This window comes from Mobula hypostoma, chromosome 26, assembly GCF_963921235.1.
Source record: "Mobula hypostoma chromosome 26, sMobHyp1.1, whole genome shotgun sequence".
Taxonomy (NCBI): domain Eukaryota; kingdom Metazoa; phylum Chordata; class Chondrichthyes; order Myliobatiformes; family Myliobatidae; genus Mobula; species Mobula hypostoma.
This window is the reverse complement of record NC_086122.1, coordinates 5683347-5706972: the sequence shown is the minus strand read 5'-3', so window position 1 is coordinate 5706972 and position 23626 is coordinate 5683347. Positions and strand designations below refer to the sequence as shown.

The window sequence follows — 23626 nt, the reverse complement described above, 5'->3', positions numbered from 1 at the left end:
TCGGCCAGGTACTCCGTCCGGTCTTCAGTACTCGGCCAGGTACTCTGTCTGGTCTTCAGTACTCGGCCACGTACTCCGTCTGGTCTTCAGTTCTCGGCCAGGTACGGGGTCTGGTCTTCAGTACTCGGCCGGTACTCTGTCTGGTCTCAGTACTCGGCCAGTACTCTGTCTGGTCTTCAGTACTCGGCCAGGTACTCCGTCTGGTCTTCGGTTCTCGGCCAGGTACTCCGTCTGGTCTTCAGTACTCGGTCAGTACTCTGTCTGGTCTTCAGTACTCGGCCAGGTACTCCATCCGGTCTTCAGTACTCGGCCAGCTACTCTGTCCGGTCTTCAGTACTCGGCCAGGTACTCTGTCTGGTCTTCAGTACTCGGTCAGTACTCTGTCTGGTCTTCAGTACTCGGCCAGGTACTCTGTCCGGTCTTCAGTACTCGGCCAGCTACTCTGTCCGGTCTTCAGTACTCGGCCAGGTACTCTGTCTGGTCTTCAGTACTCGGCCAGCTACTCCGTCCGGTCTTCAGTACTCGGCCAGTACTCCATCCGGTCTTCAGTACTCGAACAGGTACTCTGTCGGGTCTTCAGTACTTGGCCAGGTACTCCATCTGGTCTTCTGTACTCAGCCAGTACTCTGTCTGGTCTTCAGTACTCGGCCAGTACTCCCTCTGGTCTTCAGTGCTCGGCCAGGTACTCAGTCTGGTCTTCAGTACTCGAACAGGTACTCCGTCCAGTCTTCAGTACTCGGCCAGGTACTCTGTCCGGTCTTCAGTACGGCCAGGTACTCTGTCTGGTCTTCAGTACTCGGCCAGGTACTCTGTCTGGTCTTCAGTGCTCGGCCAGTACTCTGTCTGGTCTTCAGTACTCGGCCAGTACTCTGTCTGGTCTGCAGTACTCAGCCAGGTACTCAGTCTGGTCTTCAGTACTCGAACAGGTACTCCGTCCGGTTTTCAGTACTCGGCCAGTACTCCATCCGGTCTTCAGTACTCGGCCAGGTACTCTGTCCGGTCTTCAGTACTCAGCCAGGTATTCTGTCTGGTCTTCAGTTCTTGGCCAGTACTCTGTCTGGTCTCCAGTACTCGGCCAGGTACTCTGTCCGGTCTTCAGTACTCGGCCAGGTACTCCGTGCGGTCTTCAGTACTCGGCCAGGTACTCTGTCCGGTCTTCAGTACTCGGACAGGTACTCCGTCTGGTCTTCAGTACTCGGCCAGCTACTCCGTCCGGTCTTCAGTACTCGGCCAGGTACTCTGTCTGGTCTTCAGTACTCGGCCAGGTACTCTGTCTGGTCTTCAGTACTCGGCCAGGTACTCCGTCCGGTCTTCAGTGCTCGGCCAGTACTCCGTCTGGTCTTCAGTACTGGGCCAGGTACTCTGTCTGGTCTTCAGTACTCGGCCAGGTACTCCGTTTGGTCTTCAGTATGGCCAGGTACTCTGACTGGTCTTCAGTACTTGGCCAGGTCCTTCGCCTGGTCTTCTGTTCTCGGCCAGGTACACCTTCTGGTCTTCAGTACTCGGCCAGGTACTCTGTCTGGTCTTCAGTACTCGGCCAGGTACTCTGTCCGGTCTTCAGTGCTCGGCCAGTACTCTGTCTGGTCTTCAGTACTCGGCCAGTACTCTGTCTGGTCTGCAGTACTCAGCCAGGTACTCAGTCTGGTCTTCAGTACTCGAACAGGTACTCCGTCTGGTTTTCAGTACTCGGCCAGTACTCCATCCGGTCTTCAGTACTCAGCCAGGTACTCCGTCCGGTCTTCAGTACCCGGCCAGGTACTCCATCCAGTTTTCAGTACTCGGCCAGGTACTCTGTCTGGTCTTCTGTTCTCGGCCAGGTACTCTGTCTGGTCTTCTGTTCTCGGCCAGGTACACCTTCTGGTCTTCAGTACTCGGCCAGGTCCTTCGTCTGGTCTTCTGTTCTCGGCCAGGTACACCTTCTGGTCTTCAGTACTCGGCCAGGTCCTTCGTCTGGTCTTCTGTTCTCGGCCAGGTACACCTTCTGGTCTTCAGTACTCGGCCAGTACTCTGTCTGGTCTTCAGTACTCGGCCAGGTACTCCGTTTGGTCTTCAGTATGGCCAGGTACTCTGACTGGTCTTCAGTACTCGGCCAGGTCCTTCGCCTGGTCTTCTGTTCTCGGCCAGGTACACCTTCTGGTCTTCAGTACTCGGCCAGTACTCTGTCTGGTCTTCAGTACTCGGCCAGGTACTCCGTCCGGTCTTCAGTACTCGGCCAGGTACTCTGTCTGGTCTTCAGTACTCGGCCAGGTACTCTGTCCGGTCTTCAGTACTCGGCCAGGTACTCTTTCTGGTCATCAGTACTCTAACAGGTACTCTGTCTGGTCTTCAGTACTCGGCCAGTACTCTGTCGGGTCTTCAGTACTCAAACAGGTACTCCGTCCGGTTTTCAGTACTCGAACAGGTACTCCGTCCGGTTTTCAGTACTTGGCCAGGTAGTCCATTTGGCCTTGTGTACTCTGTCCTCCGTCTGGCCTTGTATACCTAGCCAGGTACTCAGCCATCACTGGCAACCACAGGCCCCCTAACCATGAGAGGTAACTCTGCCTATCTACCTCCAACAGCAAGCCAACAGTTTATATCCTCCACACCTGCAGAGTCTACCCTCCTGAGATGTCCTCTCTGTTTTTTTTCCATTTGAATGGGAAGTGGTGTATATTTCAATTGCACATCCTGGCTGATGGCAGACTTGAAGATGGAAGTCAGCAAGTCCAGAGATAGAGGTCTGAAAGTTGAGTCTGCGAGTCCAGGCCAGGGACTGTGGATTGGAAGCACAGTGTTTGCGAGCGCGAGAGTCTGTGGCCAAGAACCAGGAGCTGCCTGAGGGTGGATGGGACATTGAAAGGGGCTTGTTTTGTTGTTGTTCTGTTCCTGTGGATGCTGTTCCTGTTGTTTTGCTGACCATCGTGGGCTTGCTACGCTGGTGCTGGAATGTGTGGTGACACTTGCGGGCTGCCCCCAGCACATTCTCAGGTATGATGGTTGTTAACACAAACAACACATTTTACTGTATTTTTTGATGTACACGTGTTAAATAAATCTGAATCTGAGTCCAATCTGCAACACGTTCCAGTACAGGCACACATACTGATCACGTCACCTTCGGTTAGAATCATCATACATAGCACAGAGGCAGACCATTCAGCCCAACTCATCCCTGCCAACCCTGCTGCATAAATCCCATCTCCCAGCACTTCGATGCGTAAGAAGTCCAAGTGCTCATCGAGACATCTCTTAAATGCCATCACCTGTCAGAGACCCTGCTTCTACCGTGCTCTCAGACTGTGCATTCCAGGAACTTGCGACTCTCTGGGTAAAGAAGGTACCGCCCCACCCCCCAAATCTCTCTAAATCAATGTCCTCTATTTTCATCTCCCCCTGATAGGAGGAAATATTTCCAGTGGTCTACCCTATCTATGCTAATATGAACATCGTATACATCTCGATCACGTGCCCACTTATCCTTGTCCACTCCAAGGAGAACTAACTCAGTCTCAGCTCATAACTGAGACACCCCATCCCTCGTGGTGAAGCTCCTCTGCCCCTTCTCCAGCGCTATCACAATCTCCATGTACATTAGAGATCGGAACCAAATATAGTACTCCAGCTAAAGTCTGACCAAGTTTGAATAAACATGTTTCAGACCATCATTACTTCTATCCTGAACATGGTATCTACTGTGCTGCCTCCTTCAAAGATCTATAGATATAACCTTCTGTGCCTCAAAACTCACTAACTCCTTACCACTCATATCCCAGTCTAATTTGTACTCCAAAATGTATTACTTCACATATGTCTGGATTATCCTTCGTCTGCCCTTTTCCAGACTATTCCTTCAACAGCTCATTATCTTTCTAGAGATTAAAACTTCCTGCCACACAATCAATAACTCCACGATTCTTAATGTCCTCTGTGAACTGACCGGTGATGCCTCTCCTATCCAGAAGAACATAATTCAAATACTGTATATTTTTAAACAGAACATCCTCAAGTGTGTGGGTGAGATTTAATGGGTGAGGGTATCGTCACTGAGTAAGGGTATAGTCAGTGAGTGAGGGTGTAGTAAGTGGGTAAGAGGTTGGGTTATTGGGTAAAGGTGTGGTCTGTGTAAGGGTGTGGTCAGTGTGTGAGGGGGTGGTCAGTGTGTGAGGGGGTGGTCACTGTGTGAGGGGTGGGTCAGTGAGTGAGGGGTGGGTTACTGGGTGAGGGGTGGGTCAGTAAGTGATGGTGTGGTCAGTGAGTGAGGGGTGGGTTACTGGGTGAGGGTGTGGTCAGTGAGTGAGGGGTGGGTTACTGGATAAGGGTGTGGTCAGTGAGTGAGGGGTGGGTTACTGGGTGAGGGTGTGGTCAGTGAGTGAGGGGTGGGTTACTGGGTGAGGGGGTGATCAGTGGATGAGGGTGTGTTCAGTGGGTAAGGGGGTGGGTTATTGGGTGATGGTATAGTCAGTGAGTGAAGGGGTGGGTTACTGGGTGAGGTGTGGTCAGTGGGTGAGGGGGTGGGTTACTGGGTGAGGGGGTGGTCAGTGAGTGAGGGGTGGGTTACTGGGTGAGGGGGTGATCAGTGGATGAGGGTGTGTTCAGTGAGTGAGGGGTGGGCTACTGGGTAAGGGTGTGGTCAGTGAGTGAGGGGGTGGGTTACTGGATAAGGGTGTGGTCAGTGAGTGAGGGGTGGGTTACTGGGTGAGGGGGTGGTCAGTGAGTGAGGGGTGGGTTACTGGGTGAGGGTGTGGTCAGTGAGTGAGGGGTGGGTTACTGGGTGAGGGGGTGATCAGTGGATGAGGGTGTGTTCAGTGGGTAAGGGGGTGGGTTATTGGGTGATGGTATAGTCAGTGAGTGAAGGGGTGGGTTACTGGGTGAGGTGTGGTCAGTGGGTGAGGGTGTGGGTTACTGGGTGAGGGTGTAGTCAGTGGGTGAGGGTGTGGTCAGTGAGTGAAGGGGTGGGTTACTGGGTGATGGTGTGTTCAGTGGGTGAGGGGTGGGTTACTGGGTGAGGGGTGGGTTACTGGGTGAGTGTGTGGTCAGTGGGTGAGGGGTAGGTCAGTGAGTGAGGGTGTGGTCTGTGAGTGAGGGGTGGGTTACTGGGTGAGGGTGTGGCCAGTGAGTGAGGGGTGGGTCAGTGAGTGCAGGGGTGGGTTACTGGGTGAGGGTGTGGTCGGTGTGTGAGGGTGTGTTCAGTGAGTGAAGGGGTGGGTTACTGGGTGAGGGGTGGGTCAGTGGGTGAGGGTGTGGTCAGTGGGTGAGGGTATGGGTTACTGTGTGAGGGGTGGGTCAGTGGGTGAGGGTGTGGTCAGTGGGTGAGGGGGTGGGTTAGCGGGTGAAAGTGTGGTCAGTGGGTGAGGGTGTGGTCAGTGTGTGAGGGGGTGGGTTACTGTGTGAGGGGTGGGTCAGTGGGTAAGGGTGTGTTCAGTGTGTGAGGGTGTGGTCAGTGGGTGAGGGGGTGGTCAATGGGTGAGAGTGTGGACAGTGGGTGAGGGGGTGGGTTAGAGGGTGAAAGTGTGGTCAGTGGGTGAGGGGGTGGTCAGTGGGTGAGGGTGTGGTCAGTGAGTGAGTGTGTGGTCAGTGGGTGAGTGTGTGGTCAGTGGGTGAGGGGGTGGTCAGTGGGTGAGGGTGTGGTCATTGAGTGAGGGTGTGGGTTACTGAGTGAGGGTGTGGTCAGTGAGTGAGTGTGTGGTCAGTGGGTGAGAGTGTTGTCAGTGGGTGAGGGTGTGTTCAGTGGGTGAGGGGGTGGGTTACTGGGTGAGGGTGTGGTCAGTGTGTGAGGGGGTGGTTAGTGGGTGAGAGTGTTGTCAGTGGGTGAGGGTGTGGTCAGTGAGTGAGTGTGTGGTCAGTGGGTGAGAGTGTTGTCAGTGGGTGAGGGTGTGTTCGGTGTGTGAGGGTGTGGTCAGTGGATGAGGGGTGGGTTAGTGGGTGAGAGTGTGGTCAGTGGGTGAGGGTGTGGTCAGTGGATGAGGGATGGGTTACTGTGTGAGGGTGTGGGTTAGTAGGTGAGGGTGTGGTCAGTGGGTGAGGGTGTGGTCAGTGGGTGAGAGTGTGGTCAGTGGGTAAGGGTCTGGTCAGTGGGTAAGGGTCTGGTCAGTGAGTGAGAGTGTGGTCAGTGTGTGAGGGTGTATTCAGTGTGTGAGGGTGTGGTCAGTGTGTGAGGGTGTGGTCAGTGGGTGAGAGGGTGGTCAGTGGGTGAGGGTGTGGTTAGCAGGTGAGAATGTGGTCAGTTAGTGAGGGTGTGTTCAGTGTGTGAGGGTGTGGTCAGTGGATGAGGGGTGGGTTACAGTGTGAGGGTGTGGGTTAGTAGGTGAGAGTGTGGTCAGTGGGTTAGTAGGTGAGAGTGTGGTCAGTGGGTAAGGGTGTGGTCAATGAGTGAGAGTGTGGTCAGTGTGTGAAGGGGTGGTCAGTGGATGTGGGGTGGGTTACTGTGTGAGGGTGTGGGTTAGTAGGTGAGAGTGTGGTCAGTGGGTGAGAGTGTGGTCAGTGTGTGAGGGTGTGGTCAGTGTGTGAGGGTGTGGTTGGTGGGTAAGGGTGTGGTCAGTGAGTGAGAGTGTGGTTAGTGGAATAGGGGTGGGTTACTGTGTGATGGTGTGGGTTAGTAGGTGAGAGTGTGGTCAGTGGGTAAGGGTGTGGTCAGTGGGTGAGGGTGTGGTCGGTATGTGAGAGTGTTGTCAGTGGGTAAGGGTGTGGTCAGTGAGTGAGAGTGTGGTCAGTGTGTGAAGGGGTGGTCAGTGGATGAGGGGTGGGTTACTGTGTGAGGGTATGGGTTAGTAGGTGAAAGTGTGGTCAGTGGGTAAGGGTGTGGTCAGTGAGAGTGTGGTCAGTGTGTGAGAGTGTGGTCAGTGAATGAGTGTGTGGTCAGTGGGTGATAGTGTGCTCAGTGTGTGAGGGTGTGGTCAGCGTGTAAGGGTGTGGTCAGTGGGTGAGAGTGTGGTCAGTGTGTGAGGGTGTAGTCAGTGGGTGAGGGTGTGGTCAGTGTGTGAGGGTGTGGTCAGTGGGTGGGTGTGTGGTCAGTGGATGGGGGGTGGGTTAGCGGGTGAGAGTGTGGTCAGTGGGTGAGGGTGTGATCAGTGGATGAGGGGTGGGTTACTGTGTGAGGGTGTGGGTTAGTAGGTGAGAGTGTGGTCAGTGGGTAAGGGTGTGGTCAGTGGGTGAGAGTGTGGTCAGTGGGTAAGGGTGTGGTCAGTGGGTGAGGGGGTGGGTTAGTGGGTGAGAGTGTGGTCAGTGGGTAAGGGTGTGGTCAGTGGGTGAGTGTCTGGTCAGTGGGTGAGGGGGTGGGTTAGCGGGTGAGAGTGTGGTCAGTGGGTGAGGGGGTGGGTTACTGAGTGAGAGTGTGGTCACTGGGTAAGGGTGTGGTCAGTGGGTGAGGGGGTGGGTTAGCGGGTGAGAGTGTGGTCAGTGGGTAAGGGTGTGGTCAGTGAGTGAGAGTGTGGTCAGTGGGTGAGGGTGTGGTCAGTGGGTAAGGGTGTGGTCGGTGTGTGAGAATGTTGTCAGTGGGTAAGGGTGTGGTCGGTGTGTGAGAATGTTGTCAGTGGGTGAGAGTGTGGTCAGTGGGTGAGGGTGTGGTCAGTGGGTAAGGGTGTGGTCAGTGTGTGAGAGTGTGGTCAGTGGGTGAGAGTGTGGTCAGTGGGTAAGGGTGTGGTCAGTGGGTGAGGGTGTGGTCAGTGAGTGAGGGGTTGGGTTACTGGGTAAAGGTGTTGGTGTATGAGGCTGTGGATCAGTGTGGTGATCATCAGACACTGTGGGACACCACAAGCACAGGCATCTAATCACAAAAGCAACCCTCCACCATCACACTCTGTCTCCTATTTTCAAGCCAGTGTTTGATCCAGTGTACAAACTTGCCCTGGGTTCCCTGGGCACCAAAGTTTTAAATTAACGCCACAGTTTGGAACCTTGTCAAAGGCCTTACTACAGTCTAGGTAAAACACATGACCTCATTGATTCTCTTCGTTACCCATTACAACAATTCCATAAATTTAATAGGTGTCCTATCACACCCCTCTTCAGGCGCACAATAAATTCTATTTCACATATTGTATGTGTTTCTAGTCCATTGTTCCCACCTGTTGGCTGTGGTCCAGTGGGACCTTTTCAAGGTCTGGACTGTGGTATCTAGGAATCAGCAACTGACCTCATACTCATCTAGTGAAGAGATGCTCACCCATTGACCTCCACCTACTGACCTCACTTAACGACCTATGCCCACCCACTGACCCACACCTTCAGCCACTAATGCACAAACCCACCCACTGACCCACCTTCCCCTCTGGTGAAACCCATTCTATTCCAATGGTCTTTATGTCTTCCGTGCTCTTGTTCTCTGTGCCTCTATTTATATTGTTGAGGACCCCACAGTCTTTTTAACCACCTCCTCTGCTTGCTCTACCTCTTCCAGTGAACTGTGCGCATCTCTGTGCTTGTACCTCTCTTGGTATCGTCTCCTCTCATTTACTTTGGCTCTTCTCATTTTGTCCTCCTTAGTGCACCACATCATATTTCTCAGGATTAAGTTCAATTGGCACAAGGAAATGCTGAAGATGCTCGAAATCCAAAGCAACACGTTCAACGTACTGGAGGAACTCAGCAGGTCAGGCAGCGTCTATGGAGCAGTCAATGTTTTGGGTCCCGACCCTTCTTCATCACTGGAAAGGAAACGGGAAGATTCCAGAATAAGAAAGGTGGTGGGGGGGGGGGGGAAGGAGGATAGCTAGAAGGTGGTAGATGAAACCAAGTGGATAGGAAAGGTAAAGGGCTGGAGAGGATGGGAGAGGAGAGTGGACCGCTGGAGAAAGGGAAGGGGGAGGGAACCCAGGGGGAGGTGATAGACAGGTGAGAAGAGGTAAGAGGCCAGAGTGGGGAATAGAAGAAGAGGGGAGGGGGAGGGAAATTTTTTGACAAGAAAGGGGAATCAACATTCACGCCATCAGGTTGGAGTTTAGTCAGACAGAATACAAGATCATAAGATATAAGATATACGAGCAGAATTAGCCTATTTGGCCCATCAAGTTTGCTCCACCATTTCATCATGGCTGATCTAATTTTCCTCTCAGCTTCAATCTCCTTGTAACCCCTCATGCCGTGACTAATCAAGAATCTACCAACCTCTGCCTTAAATACAAGATTTGGACTCCACAGCTGCCAGTAGCAATGAATATCATTCTCTAGCTGAAGAAATTCCTCCGCAGCTCCATTCTACTCCCCCACCATAAGAAACATCCTCTCAACATCCACTCTGTCGTGGCCTTTCAATATTCAATAAGTTTCAATGAGAAACCTAATCTGAATTCCAGTGAGTACAGGTCCAAAGCATCAAACACTCCTCATATGATAAGCTTTTCAATTCTGGAATCACTTTTGTGAACCTCCTTTGAACCCTCTTCAATGTCAGCACAGCCTTTCATTGATAAGGGGCCCAAAACTGCTCACAATACTCCAAGTCAGGTCTCACCAGCGCCTTATAAAGCCTCAACATTACTTCCTTGCTTTTATATTCTAGTCCTCTTGAAATGAATGCTTTCCTATTTGCCTTCCTCCCCACAGACTCAACCTGCAAATTAACCTTTAAGGAATCCTGCACAAGGACTCCCAAATCCCTTTGCATATCAGTTTCCTTTAAATTTTCTCTCCATTTGAAAAATAGTCTGTGGTTTTATTTCTTCTGCAAAGATACATGACCCTACACTTCCCAACACTGTATCCCATCTGCCACTTCTTTGCATATTCTCCTAATTTGTCCAAGACCTTCTATAGCCTCTCTGCTTCCTCAACATTACCTGCTCCTCCAGCTATCTTTGTATCATCTGCAAACGTGGCCAAAAGGCCATCAATTCTGTCATTCAACTCATTGACATATAATGTAAAAAGAAGCAGGCTCAACACAGAGCCCTGTGGAACACTGCTAGTCACCAGCAGCTGACCAGAAAAGGCTTCCTTTATTTCCACTCTTTGCTTCTTGAAAGTCAGCCAATGCTCTATCCATGCTAGCATTTTTCCTGTAATACCACAGGCTCTTAACCTGTTAAGAGTTAAGGTGTGGCACCTTGTCAATGCCCTTCTGGAAATCCAAGTACACAACATCCATTGATTCTTCTTTGTCTATCCTGCTTGTTATTTCTTCCAACAGATTTGCCAGGCAAGATTTTCCCTTAGGGAAACCATGCTGATTACAGCCTATTTTATCTTGTGCCTCCAAATATCACAAAACCACATCTTTAAGAATCGACTCCAACACCTTTCCAACCACTGAGGTCAGACTAACTTGCCTATAATTTCCTTTCTTCTGAGGTGTGGAGTAAGGGAACTATGGCCTTGGTGGCAGTGGATGGAAGTTTTCCAGATTTGATGAGATCAGTTATAGTGTTGGAGAGAGTTTTCCGATGGTCCAGAGTGAGGTCCTCTTCAAGTGGTAGGTACGAGGAGGGGTCTGAGAGTTGCCACCTGGCCTCAGCGAGGTAGAGGTCAGTCCACCAATTACAACAGCACCCCCTTTGTCTGCGGGCTTGACAATAAGGTTGGAAGTTTCATTGACCCATTTGCACCGGTGTCTACATTGCCTCGATGTTTATTGACGGTCCCCTCACTAAGTGTACGGTTTTTGACCACTACATCTCTCCAAATCACTGAGTGTCAGTGGTGTAGCAGCTGGTACTGCTTCCTCAACCTGTCCACGGTTCAGATTGACGCTGGACTCGGGTGCTAAGTGTTTCCTCCCACTGATGCTCAGTTTTCCACTTTCCCCCCCATATTTGAAAGACATACTGGTAGGTTTATTGGCTGCTGAACTTACACAGTAGTGTAGGTTTACAGCTGAGAGAACCAATGAGAAGCTGTGGGCATGAGTGAGACAAAATTCATTGGAAAAGTTTAGGAACATAAGAAAAAGAGAAATGGGACTGCTCTCTGGAAGATAGCAGGAAACTGATGGCCCAAATGGCCTCCTTCCTTGCTCCCTGGGGAATTCCACTTTAGTATTGAATTACAGCAGAGCGTCTCTGTACTCTCCAGCTCCTTGGCTAGTTGTCAACCTATGCTGGTCTAGACACTTCTATTCCACAGCCTTCAACCATGATGACAAGCTGTACACCTTATCGGACACCACTTGGAAGACCACACTTGGCACATTGTCTATATTTTCCATATCAACTCTCTCTCACATCAATAAAAAAACTGCATTAAGATAGCTAGAAGTGATTTTACTTGAACAAATCTGTGCTGGCTTCACCTAATCAATCCACACTTGTCCAAGTTACTGCTAATTCTGTCCCTGATTATGTTTCATGGATGTTCCCCACACTGAAGTTGCAATGACCTAGAAACGAGAGAAATGAAGAGTGAAAATATCCGACAGAAGCAACACTCTGTTGAGAATCCACTGAAGTAACTATATTCACTTCTTCCCCTGCGTCAGTCTCTTGGGACTAAAGGTGACCTCCAGGTCTGTGGGCTCTGAGATGATTCATGTGGTCAGTGGGAATCATAGACTCTGCCACAAGTGAGGGCTAAGCTGTTTACCTGGTGGCCCGGGGTATTTTGGTAGTCCCGCCTGCCACTTTGATAGGTTTTTTCCTGTGCTCTGTGCTCCTGAGCGTCTTGATGTCATTCGGCTTCAGTTTGAGACAGCAAGGACCAAGGATTTTTACATGTCAGTGGGAATTTTCAAAACTTTCAGATTCAGATCCCGACTCACGTACTTATTACATGTGCAACTAAAATGCTGAAATGTTTCATTTGTGTTAACAACCAGTAGAACCTGAGTATGTGCTGGGGACAGCCCACAAGCGTCACCACACACTCCAGCACCAACACAGCATGCCCATCATGCTTGGCAGAACAACACAGAACAAAACAAGCAACAAAACAAGCCCCCTTCCTTCCTGCCCCACTCACTCATTCAAGCACAGGATAGGCATCCTTGTCTCTAGCCTCTAGTGGACGCATAAACTCGCAGACAAAGGGCCTCTGACCCTCAGTGGACTCTCAGCCTCGTAGATCCAGGGCTTCAGCCATTGGGCTTAGACTTCCGATCGACCTTCAGGCTTTTATCTTTGAAGGAAGCTTTGATTTTTTTCTTCCTGCAATCTGCTAATGCCTCAACTTGACAGAGACAGTGTTTGTTTCAGATTCTAAGTATTTGAGAAATGTCTGTAGAGTCATGGAGATGTTGGCCTGGAAGAGACTAACTTTGGTTCATCTATCCTTTCAGTGGCTTGGAGCATTTAAAGGAGGAAAGAGTCAAAATCAAAGTCAAAGCCAAGTTTACTGTCATATGCACAAGGTGCGATGAAAAACTTGCCGCAGCATCACAGGCATGTGGCATTATATAAGCAACATTCACAAGAAAAACATAAACACATTTTTTCAAGAAAGAAAACATTGAGAACAAACATATAAATTTATTTTAATACAAAGTAATCAAAGTGGTCAGTGTTGCTAAAGTGTATTGATCAGTGTTGTGTCCGTTGCTCAGAAACCAAATGGTTGAAGGTAGCTGTGCATGGCCCAGATGGTGGACACCTTTGATGACAGATGTTGCCTTCTTGAGCCAGGTCTTATGTAGATACTCCCAATGGTGGAGAATGACATACCAATGATGTATTGGGCTGTATGTAGTACTCTCTGCAACCTCTTACATTTTTGAGCATCTTAATTGATGCAGATACAGTATAATCACCAGTGGACTGGACATACTGTCCAATGTGGTAGGCAGTCAATATGAGAGGGCAGTGGTCACTGTGGCACAGCACCAATGGGTACAGCCTTAATACAGAATGGTGTCAACCAAGGCTGTCATTGATCTGACAATTTACACCAGCTTTCTTGTGGTAATGCAGCATCTCGTGAGAGTGGAGCTAATCTATAAATGTTCATTTTACACAACGTTCCAGACCCTAGCTCCCCCCCCCCACTTTATTCATCTTACACTTAACATCTGAAAACAGAAGTCCTCTACGATCCTTCACCCTAACACCATTGCAACACCAACTTCGGATATTAAAGGTTCAAGGCAAGATCCTGGATAAAAGACATGGACAATGTCCCATCTGCCAAGACCCACCTCTCTGCACAGACAGAGATGTCAGATGAAATTCAGTGCTCTAGGGCAATCTATGGTTCTCTGCATTAAGAAGTCAAGTTCAGCACAGGATTTCATGCTCAGGAAGGATTCACTCAGCCTGACAGGTCCGTACTGATCAATATCTACACATGTGGCTCTGGTGTGGTTGACCCCAGAGTATTAATTACAGTTTTGGACATCCCATCATGGCAAACAGGTTCAAAAAGTACGCAGAGTTTAAGATGACGAGCAGACTGATCCTAAGCTTCAGGTGCCAAGGGATTTCCGGAAAGGCTGATGGAAGCTGAGAGATCAACTGACACCCAGTGCAATTATCATTGTAAGGCAGACTGTTCATGCAGTGTGTTTAAAACCACTAGCTTTGACGAAGTCCGAACAACATTGGGTCAAGCTCAGAGGTTGGACGGGTTCTTGTTAAGGTTGGAGTTATTGAACCATGTTTGTATGGAATGTGAAAGGTTTGAATATCTGAAGGGGCTGTTCTTCAAGTTCTGATTACACTTCAGCCTTGCGCTCGTGATATATGGTCACCCAGTACTGGGGGGTGGGGGGTGGAAGGCTGGGTCAATCACAGTGTTCTGCTCCTGGGCCTTGCCAAGACAGCCAGTGACAGGTCCAGTCAAGTGCTCTGCACAACTGACACTCGCATGGGGTTACTTTCATACCCAGGTGAGCTTATAGAGGGAGCATGTTGTCACTGTGGGTGTAGTGGGGAATTTCCTGAATTCGTGCCCCCCGGGGGGGGGGGGGAATTAAGTATTTTATATTTAGTAGTGACCATATTTTAATTTGAAATTGTTTAACAGTCTTGTAAAACCCTGCTGTTCGTATTTTGTGAGTGAATAACCGTGTAGTTTGCTAAAACCAAGTTCACAATATAGCAGGGTTGTTTTGCTGGTCACTGAGTGACAGTCTCGTGGTAGGGATGCCCATTCACCGGGGGGCTCAGTAGCTGGGCGTTCTGGCTTTGCTAGTACGCTGTCCAGACTGGGGAGAATGGCACCCCCACGCCCCCGAGCAGGAGGTGCTGCAATGAAGTCCCCAGCCTCCCCTCTCTGAGCAGCAGCGTTACACTCAACCCAGATGCCACATTAGAACGAAGGGAGAGCCTGCTCCCTTTGGCGTTAGAGCCTCGTCTCGCTGGCCTGAACCCGGAGCGGTGATGTCCGCTCAGTTGTGGATGGGACGCTCCGGCCAAGCCGACGCTGGGGTGAGAGGTAACTCGAAACCACCTCTCCCAAATGAAAGTGGGGCCGGACCCGAAAGGGGAGCGGAAGTCAAAGTGGCCAGGACAAAGGTCAGACCCGGAGCAGCCGAAGTACAGAGGGTTCCCGCTTGGACAAGGTGGTGGGACGGGATGTCACCCGTGGAACCAGCCCAGCAGGAGTGGCTGGGTGAGGGGGACGGGGTAGGAGACCATTGCAAACAGCACACTGGCCAGTTCATCACCCCGCCTGCCACTAGAAAAACATCTCATCGGAAAATAGCACAGCACGTCTGGCTGCAACTAATAATTAATTGCTCAGGCTACATAATTATTCTGTATTTACACTATCCTAGACCCATTCGAAAAACACACCCTCTCAGCCAAGGGGAGGGGGTTAATTTATTCCTGCACTAAATAGAGAAGCAATTAGAGAGACATTTTTATCCCGTTTTGTTGGGTACTTTCTACATGTTAATAACTGCTTTTGTTCTGTGTACCCGCTGCCGAGCCTGGCGTGCGTGTCTTTCCATGGCTGTGGGTCGATTTTATTTTTAAACCCAGCGATGCTGAACAGCGGCGGCTGTCGGAGGCTGTGGTGCGACTGTCGGTTCGGATAAGTGGGTCAGGTAGGTTACCATGGTGACGTTAGGGTCGCTCTCCATCCTCCAGTGTAGACAGCGAGAGCAGGCGAAGCCCCGGAGCAAGCCGGAGAGAGGATGGCCGCGGCCGCGACCGCGGGACCCCGTCGTGCCTGAAGCAGCCTCTGCCCCGGTGGACCGGACGGCCGGGCTCAGGGTGAGCAGCCACCGGCAACCCCACCCAACCCACCCCACAGTGCGGGGGGTGGGGGAGGGTGGGGAAGTGCCTTTACGCCCGCTGGGCGGAGGGTTGGGGGGGCGGTGGTGGAAGCCGATCCCTTCCCTCTCGGGACCACGCTATCAGTGAGTTTATTCAATGCGCGGGCCATTTGCAGCCCGTGGTTTTTAGGTTTTAGGCGAAATTTGCATTTTCCCCCTTTGAAACGCGGGTTAACAGCGCCGGCAGACCTCCCCGGTAAGGCGTGCTGCAGAGACGCCGGGCACTCCCTCGCTCTCCCCCCAGTCCTCGCTCCGTCCCAGGGGAATACGCCAAATCCCGGGGCGTCCGCAACTTGTGAAGCGGGTTGCGGGACGGTGACCGTGATGGGCGGAGGCTCCTGGAATAGGCAGCGGGCGGAAATTTGTGGAGACGTGTGTGGTGGGAGGGAGCGATGTGTTTGTAAACAGGGCGTCGGCTCTCCTCACAGCGTCTTCGCCCATCTCCTCAGTTGTCCTTTTTTCAGGACGGTGCGAACCATTTCGTAGAGTTATAGTCACCGGTCCTTCAAACAATCCTGGCCCTTTTACACGAACCCCATCAATCTTCCTCACCTCCACATCATGGAGTAATCTACAGCTTCCAATTAACACGTAGACAATTAACGCGCAAACCCCACATAGTTAGCAGCGGCGGACAAGATTGAATCCACGGCCCCAGGGCTGTGAAGAAGCCGCTTAACCAGCGGTCCTGTTGGGCCGCCACTGACTTACCTGCAGCTTTCTCCGGATGTTGTTATTGATCGGGAGAGCGGCTGGAGTGATGGGCGAGAGTGAGGGAATTGGGGTGAGGCGAGGGAGAGAAGGAGCTGAGGAGAGACACGAGGCTGACTGTTGGGACGGGCATGCTTGGCAGCTGGGGGGTGCAATGGGAAATGTGAAATGACACTTTTAAGAGCAGACGGAGTTCAACCCAGATAAGTGTGAAGGAGTTCATTTTGCAAGGTCAAATTTGAAGGCAGAATGTAGTGTTAATGGTAAGGCTCTTGGCAGTGTGGAGGGTCAGCGAGATCTTGGGGTCCATGTCCATAGGACACTCAAAGTTGCTTCATGAGTTGACAGTGTTGTTAAGAGGGAATACCGTGTGTTGGCATTCATCAACAGTAGGACTGAGTTCAAGAGTCGAGAGGTAATGTTGCAGCTATATAGGACCCTGGTCAGACTCCACTTGGGAGTACTGTGTTCATTTCTGGTCACCTCACTACAGGAAGGATGTGGATACTATAGAGAGAGTGCAGAGGAGATTTACAAGGATGTTCGACGTTTCAGGCTGAGACCCTTTGTCAGCCTGAAACATCGACTATACCTCTTCCTAGAGATGCTGCCTGGCCTGCTGCGTTCACCAGCAACTTTGATGTGTGTTGCTTGAATTTCCAGCATCTGCAGAATTCCTGTTATTTACAAGGATGTTGCCTGGATTGGAGAACATACCTTATGAGAATAGGTTGAGTGTACTCGGTCTTTTCTCCTTGGAATGACAGAGGATGAGAGGTGACCTGTTAGAGGTGTATAAGATGATGAGAGGCATTGATCGTGTGGATAGTCAGAGGCTTTTTCCCAGGGCTGAAATGGCTAACACGAGGGGGCATAGTTTTAAGGTGCTTGGAAGTAGGTGCAGAGGAGATGTCAGGATAAGTTTTTCACACAGAGAGTGGTGGTGCGTGAAGTGCACTGCCGGCGACAATAGTGGAGGCAGATACAATAGGGTCTTTTAAGAGACTCTTAGATAAGTACTTGGAGCTTAGTAAAATAGAGGGCTATGTGCTAGGGAAATTCTAGGCAGTTTCTAGAGTAGGTTACATGGTCAGCACAACATTGTGGGCCGAAGGGCCTGTAACGTGCTGTAGATTTCTATGTTGTGACTCTGCTGAACCTCACATCACAGCGCTAAGCAGTATTGCATCCGTATTGTACTGTCTCAGTACTTTTATATTTGTGTGTTGTAGCTCTTTTTTTATTCGCAGTTATTTTGTAGATAACACTATTCTTTGCAATTCTGGTCAGATGCTAAATGCATTTCATTGGCTTTGTATCTGTACTTGGCACAATGACAATAAAGTTGAATCTAAATCTAAAAATCTAAAAAATGTTCTTTTCCCAAATCCAATAAAAAAAAGGATGATGCAGAATAGGTCAGGCAGCATCTGTGGAAGGAGAAATTTTCAGTGTTTTGTATCTGTAATCCTTAGTGTACTCTGAGCTCACCTGTTTGTGAGTGGTTCTATTGTAAGTGTAAAGCAAGTGTATTATTGGTATTGGTTTACTATTGTCACCCGTACCAAGACACAGTGAAAGAGCTTGTGTTGTGTACTGTTTATACAGATCACAGGGCAGTGAGCTAGAATAAGACAAAACAACAGTGGATATAAAAGCTACAGGGGAAGTGCAGTGCAGGTAAACGATAAAGTGCAAGATCGTAACAAGGTAGATTGTGAGGCCAAGGGTCCATCTTACTGTACGAGAGGCATGTTCGAGAGTCTGACACGGTAAGATGGAAGCGATCCTTTAGCCTGGTGGTATGTCCTTCCAGGCTTTTGTATCTTCTGCCCAATGGGGGGGGGGGAGAAGAGGGAATGTTGACTGCTTGAGTGAAATGCAAATTGATTAGGTGGTGTGTGATGGTTCACTAATACGTACTGAGCCCCAGATGTAAATACACCATGGGCAGCCACAGATGGTCAGACAGGTTGAAGTGTGAATCATGGAGCAGACGTTCCCAGTGAATCTTGGCGAGGGAGCTCTTCCGGGAGCGAAGAGGCAGGAGGTGTGGGTAGGAGGGAGATTAAGCTAGCCACTCTTGCGTTCAAATGTGACCAGTCTGAAGAGGAAACAAGATGAATCAAATCGTAGCTTCTGTGGTGGCATCCAGAAATCAGAAAGCTGGAGAGAAGATGTCCTTTTGGGGGTTGGTGGAAGGGAAAGAGCACAGGAAATCGCACATCCGTTGTTACATAAGCTATCGTCTCCTCTGGGAAGCAAAATGTTGGAGCTGAAATGTACAGGAATATCTTGGTTTTACATGCAACACTTTAGAACAGAGATGCAAGATCATAGTTCCTTTCAAGTGGTAACACCGTTAAACAGGTGTTGAGGAAGAAGTTGTCTTCAGATGGGCATTGAGTGCGGGAGTTGTGATTTCCTGTTACAGATTTATAGGATGTTGATGAAATTGCACCTGGAATATTGTGTGCATTTCTGGTCAAGTACTCTAGGAAACATAGAAACATAGAAACATAGAAAATAGGTGCAGGAGTAGGCCATTCGGCCCTTCGAGCCTGCACTGCCATTTATTATGATCATGGCTGATCATCCAACTCAGAACCCAGCCTTCCCTCCATACCCCCTGACCCCTGTAGCCACAAGGGCCATATCTAACTTCCTTTTAAACATAGCTAATGAACTGGCCTCAACAGTTTGCTGTGGCAGAGAATTCCACAGATTCACCACTCTCTGTGTGAAGAAGTTTTTCCTAATCTCGGTCCTAAAAGGCTTCCCCTCTATCCTCAAACTGTGACCCCTCGTTCTGGACCTCCCCAACATCGGGAACAATCTTCCCGCATCTAGCCTGTCCAATCCCTTTAGGATCTTATACGTTTCAATCAGATCCCCCCTCAATCTTCTAAATTCCAACGAGTACAAGCCCAGTTCATCCAGTCTTTCTTCTTATGAAAGACCTGCCATCCCAGGAATCAATCTGGTGAACCTTCTTTGTACTCCCTCTATGGCAAAGATGTCTTTCCTCAGATTAGGAAGGATGTGAATGAGGTAGAGAGGGTGCATGCATGGTTCACATGGATGTCGGAAGGCTTGATTTATAAGGAGGAGGGGCTAGCTAGGTTGGGACTGTTCTCTCTGGAGAGGAGGCAGCTGAGGCTGTACATAAAATTAGGAGGGGCATAGGTGAGGTAGATGGTAACATTTTTCTCCCTCAGTAGGGTAGTGTAAAAGTAGGGGATGTAGCAAGCTGTCGGAGGAAGTGGTAGAGCTGGGTACAATTACGATGTTTAAAAGAAATGAGCACAGGTTGATGTTTGAAAGGTTTAGATGGATGGGCAAAATGCAAGCAGGAGGATCAGCTCAGGAAGGCACCTTGTCGGCATGGAAAGTTGGCCCAAAGGGCCTGTTTCCGTGCTGATCCAGGAAACTCTGGGACTAGGAGCTGGGACAGCACCATGGGGTTATTCGTCTGCCTAGCACACACTCCCTGGGATCTCCTGACTTGAAATGGCTGTCTAGGTCAAGATGGTCGAAAGAGTCATTAACTTGGGGAGCGCTGGAAGGATTGCTCGGCCTGTGCTGTTGGTAAAGGCTAGAAGTGTGTCTTTATAATGTACTGGTAGATTGAGTGGATGGGTACCTGTGCTGTTGGTAAGGGCTGGAAGTGGTGTCTTTATAATGCACTGGTAGACCGAGTGGATGGATGGTGACTAGTGTAAAATGAGCCAGAGAGCAGATTTGCAGTGGTCTTTCAAAATCTGTCAGGAAAACCCCCACAGACCATGGCCAGTGTTTTCTCTAAGGCCAAAGAAAATTACCCCTTTATTTTCCATAACCATCTCCTGACTCTCGCCGTACCCCACGGTGTGTGCCTCCCCACCCCCTCCCTGTTCTGTTTCTTGCTGATATTCCCCAGAGCATCACTCAGATTCCTTGCCCTTCTCGCTGTGCTACTCAGCCAAAAAAACACCAGCAGTGGAGGAAGCTGACCAAAGGCTTCCCACTCCAAGCTGGTGCGCTAAGGCCGCTGAGTGGTTGCCCTCCCCAGCAGTCTAGGGGATGTTCCCAGGTTTCTCCTCCCCTCCTGAGTCAGGGTCCACCAGGTCTCAGTGACATTATTGGATGTTTCCCTCTGTTTACCTAGGGCATCAATATCTGGGCAGGGAAAGATGCAGATACTGTCTTACCCACCATCTGCTAGATCTGAGCGATCGTTTCTGCACCAGAGGCTTAAGAACATAGAACATCACAGCACAGTACAGGCCCTTTGGCCCACAATGTTGTGGCGGCCTTTTAACCTACTCTAAAATCAATCTAATCCTTCACTCCTACACAGCTCTCCATTTTTCTATCATCTAAGAGTCTCTTAAATCTCCGTAAAATATCTGCCTCTGTCACCTCCCCTGGGAGGGCATTTCCTGCACCCACCACTCTCTGTGTGGGAAAAAAAATACTTGCCCCCGACTTTGTGAGTTTAAAGTACAAATCCAGATTATTGAACAAAATCTCAGAGCAGGTGTGAGAGAATACTGTTGTAACAAGTGAGTATCTTTTGGATGAGATGCTAAACTGGGAGCTGACTACTCCCCAGGTGTCAAAGACAAGTTGAAGTGTGCTATCGAACAGATTATGTGGTGATTATTTTGCCTTCATTTGAGGGTCCTTGTTGTCTTTTGATTCTAGCTTTATAATGGAGATTTAAAAATCAAAAATATCCTCTTGTGTCTGATGTCTTTTTGGCCATACATTTGGTACTGAGATGTTTAAGGTGCTGGACCTGTAGCTTAAGGTTCGGACCATTGATCCACTTGCATGAGTTTGAGTCCCCAGTCCAGCAGCTGGCAAATCTAAATTCAGTACTTACACTGGACAACAAAGATTTTGCTTCTTGAATACTTCTGGGTGTATCTTAAGGATTTTGGGATGCTGATCATGAAAATCATCATTAAATCTCCTAATCACTCACCCGTTTTTTTTTAATCACCTATATTTGTCAGTTCAATTTATAATTCAAGTCAGGTGCCAAGTTTAAGGAAGGCATATTTGTTAGTCCACAAATCAAACAGGTCATCAATGACAGGCAATTCAAGAAATTTCTAGTCGGACTGGAGAAAATCGCATGAAAATAATTCGAGGATGTCGTTGACAATTTTCTTGGCAACCACAGAGCACCAAATGATGTGCAGCTGGTTGACAACATGCTTCAAGCTTACAAAATCATGAGGTGCAATATGTCACTAGAGATTCATTTTTTGCATTCCCATTTAGATTTCTTCCCTGCAAATCTTGTCTCAGTCAGTGGCGAGCATGGTGAAAGATTTCACCAGGACATTGCAGCCACGGAAAAACTGTATCAGAGCAACTGGAATCCATCAATGCTGGCTGATTATTGTTGGACACTTAAGCGAGAAGCCTCAGAAACTAAGAACAAATGAAAATCACCAACAAAACATTTCTAGCTTAGTTGAACTATTGCAAAGCGTCAGTACTGTTATGTAATTAAATGCATTATATTCAGTAAAAGTTAATTTCTTATTTCTCCAAATTCGTACGTGAATCAAGTAGTCTGGAATTGTATTAAGGCACACCTACCGGACCCATGACCATTATCATCTAGAAGGATACCTGGGAACACCACCACTTGGAAATCCCCCTCCAGGTCACTCACCATCTTGACTTGGAAACATATTGCCGTTCCTTCAATGTTGCTGGGTCAAAATCATGGAATTCCCTCCCTAACAGCACTGTGGGTGTACCTACGCCTCAGGGACTGCAGCGGTTCAAGAAGGCAGCTCATCACCATCTTTTCAAGGGCAACTAGGGATGGGCAATAAATGCTGGCTCAGCTGGCGATGCCCACATCCCATAAATGAATAAATTAAAGGAGTATGTATTTGTGTTCAACTTCAATTGGTCTATCATATACAAAATAACATTTCTGAGGAAGCAACACTTCTGAAAAAAAAATTGTTGTCCCGTGTTATATGGATCTTGAATTTTAAAAAACGCAGGTCTCTGTAAAGTGGCTAAGAAACTAAAGACTGTTGTAAAAAGGGGTGGAGAAGTGCTGCCATCCTTGTCAGGCTCAGGGTGGGTTGGAAGTCACATCGTGTTGTTGATTCTGAAATGCGTGCTCAGTCCAGGGGCAATTAGAGAAAGGCAATAGAAGTGAGCATCACCAGTGACGTCCATATTCCACGAACAAATGCACAGAGGCATCAAATATTACAAGTTCTTTCACCTTGTCATTAAGTTACAGTGCCAGCGATCACTGGTTGGGGTTGAATTCCCACTGCTGCCTGTAAGGAGTTTGTATGCTCTCCTCGTGACGGCTTGGGTTTCCTCTGTGTGCTGTGGTTCCCTTGCACATTCTGTAGACATGCGGGTCAGGGTTCGTGAATTGTGAGCAGGTTCTGTCGGTGCCAAAAGCACGGCGACACTTGTCGGCTGCCCAGAGCAATCCTCACTGGTTTAATTTGAAGCAAGGAACACACTTCACTGTATGTTTTAACCTTCCTGTGATAAATAAAGCTTATTTTTAATAGTCTTACTTTCTGCTTCCGGAGCTTTTTTCCAGCGGCTGCAGGATCTGATGCAGACTGAAGGAAGCTCCTGTTTCCCTGATCAGAAAGACGTACTTCAACATGGAGGAACATGAAGTCCTGGCTCCATACTTGAAGTCATTAACCAAATAGGACCAACAACCTCAAGTCTTCTGTTAATAGAAGAGTACGAAGATAGCCTATCTCAGTATAATTTGTTTCTAAGGCATAATGTACTTAATATTGATTCACCGTTAGTTCTGTGAAACTGATCTGGCACATGGTCTCAGATGGATGAAAGAAATCTTGCATTTATTACCTCAACGTCAGGATTTTGTGCATAAAGCAGGGAGCTAGGATGGAACTGGCATTACGGTGGCATGGTGGCATAGTGGTTAGCGCTTTGGTTTACAGTGCCGGTGATCACTGATTCTGGTTCAATTCCCTCCACTGCCTTTTACGTTCTTGTGACCGCGTGGGTTTCCACTGGGTGCTCTGGTTTCCTCCCACATTCCAAAGGCATACAGGAGAGCTGTGGGCATGATATTTTGGTGACGGAAGCGTGGCGACATGTGTAGACAGCCCAGCAGAGTCTTCACCGATTAGATGCAAATGATGCATTTCATTGTAAGTTTCGAGGGTTTGACGTACGTGTGACAAATAAAGCTAAGGTATTCCAATCTCTAGTCAAATTGAAACATGGGGCTGTTCATTTCAAACAGTTCCAGAAGATAAATGGGCCAATTGAAATGAAATGCAAAGGTACAAGGGTAGATGTAGTGTGGGCGGGTTTCACTTGTTTTGATACTAATTGGGTTACAGTAGGTGCCAAATGTATGGGGTGCTTGGTATTACTGAAGTTTAGCGTTCAGAATAACATTTGTAGCTTGCGTGTAGTAAGTTCAACTATGCGGGTTGAGGAGAAAAGGGTAACGTCCTTTTGGATTTGGTCTGAGGGAGGGAAGATGAGTGGTGGGTGGGACACCAATGTGAGAACATTCTAGTGTTTATAACCTAGATATGGCATAGTTGTGGAAATGGACAAAGCTGAACAAAATAATCGAGTCAAAGTTAGATGCAGCATGGAAGACCCTGGAGAGGTTTGTTCTGAAGCTGCTCCGGCCTATAGTCAGGCCACACTTAGATCCCCTTCAGTTCGCCTACCAGCCCCGACTAGGAGTTGAGGATGCCATCGTCTACCTGCTGAACTGTGTATTCGCCCACCTGGACAAGCCAGCAAGCAATGTGA

The 23626-nt window shown here is 49.0% G+C and overlaps 1 protein-coding gene across 5 annotated transcripts in view; it reads left to right on the top strand.

Moving 5' to 3' along the window:
• rims3 (regulating synaptic membrane exocytosis 3) overlaps positions 1–23626 on the top strand; it is a 320769-nt gene that overhangs the window by 68206 nt on the left and 228937 nt on the right. The window contains exon 1 of one of the 5 annotated variants that reach the window (XM_063033772.1): positions 14746–14890. The exons of 2 other annotated variants lie outside the window; for them this stretch is intronic. The gene's annotated coding sequence lies outside the window, so the exon portion shown is untranslated. 2 more of the 5 variants (XM_063033770.1, XM_063033773.1) reach the window with 2 other exon arrangements.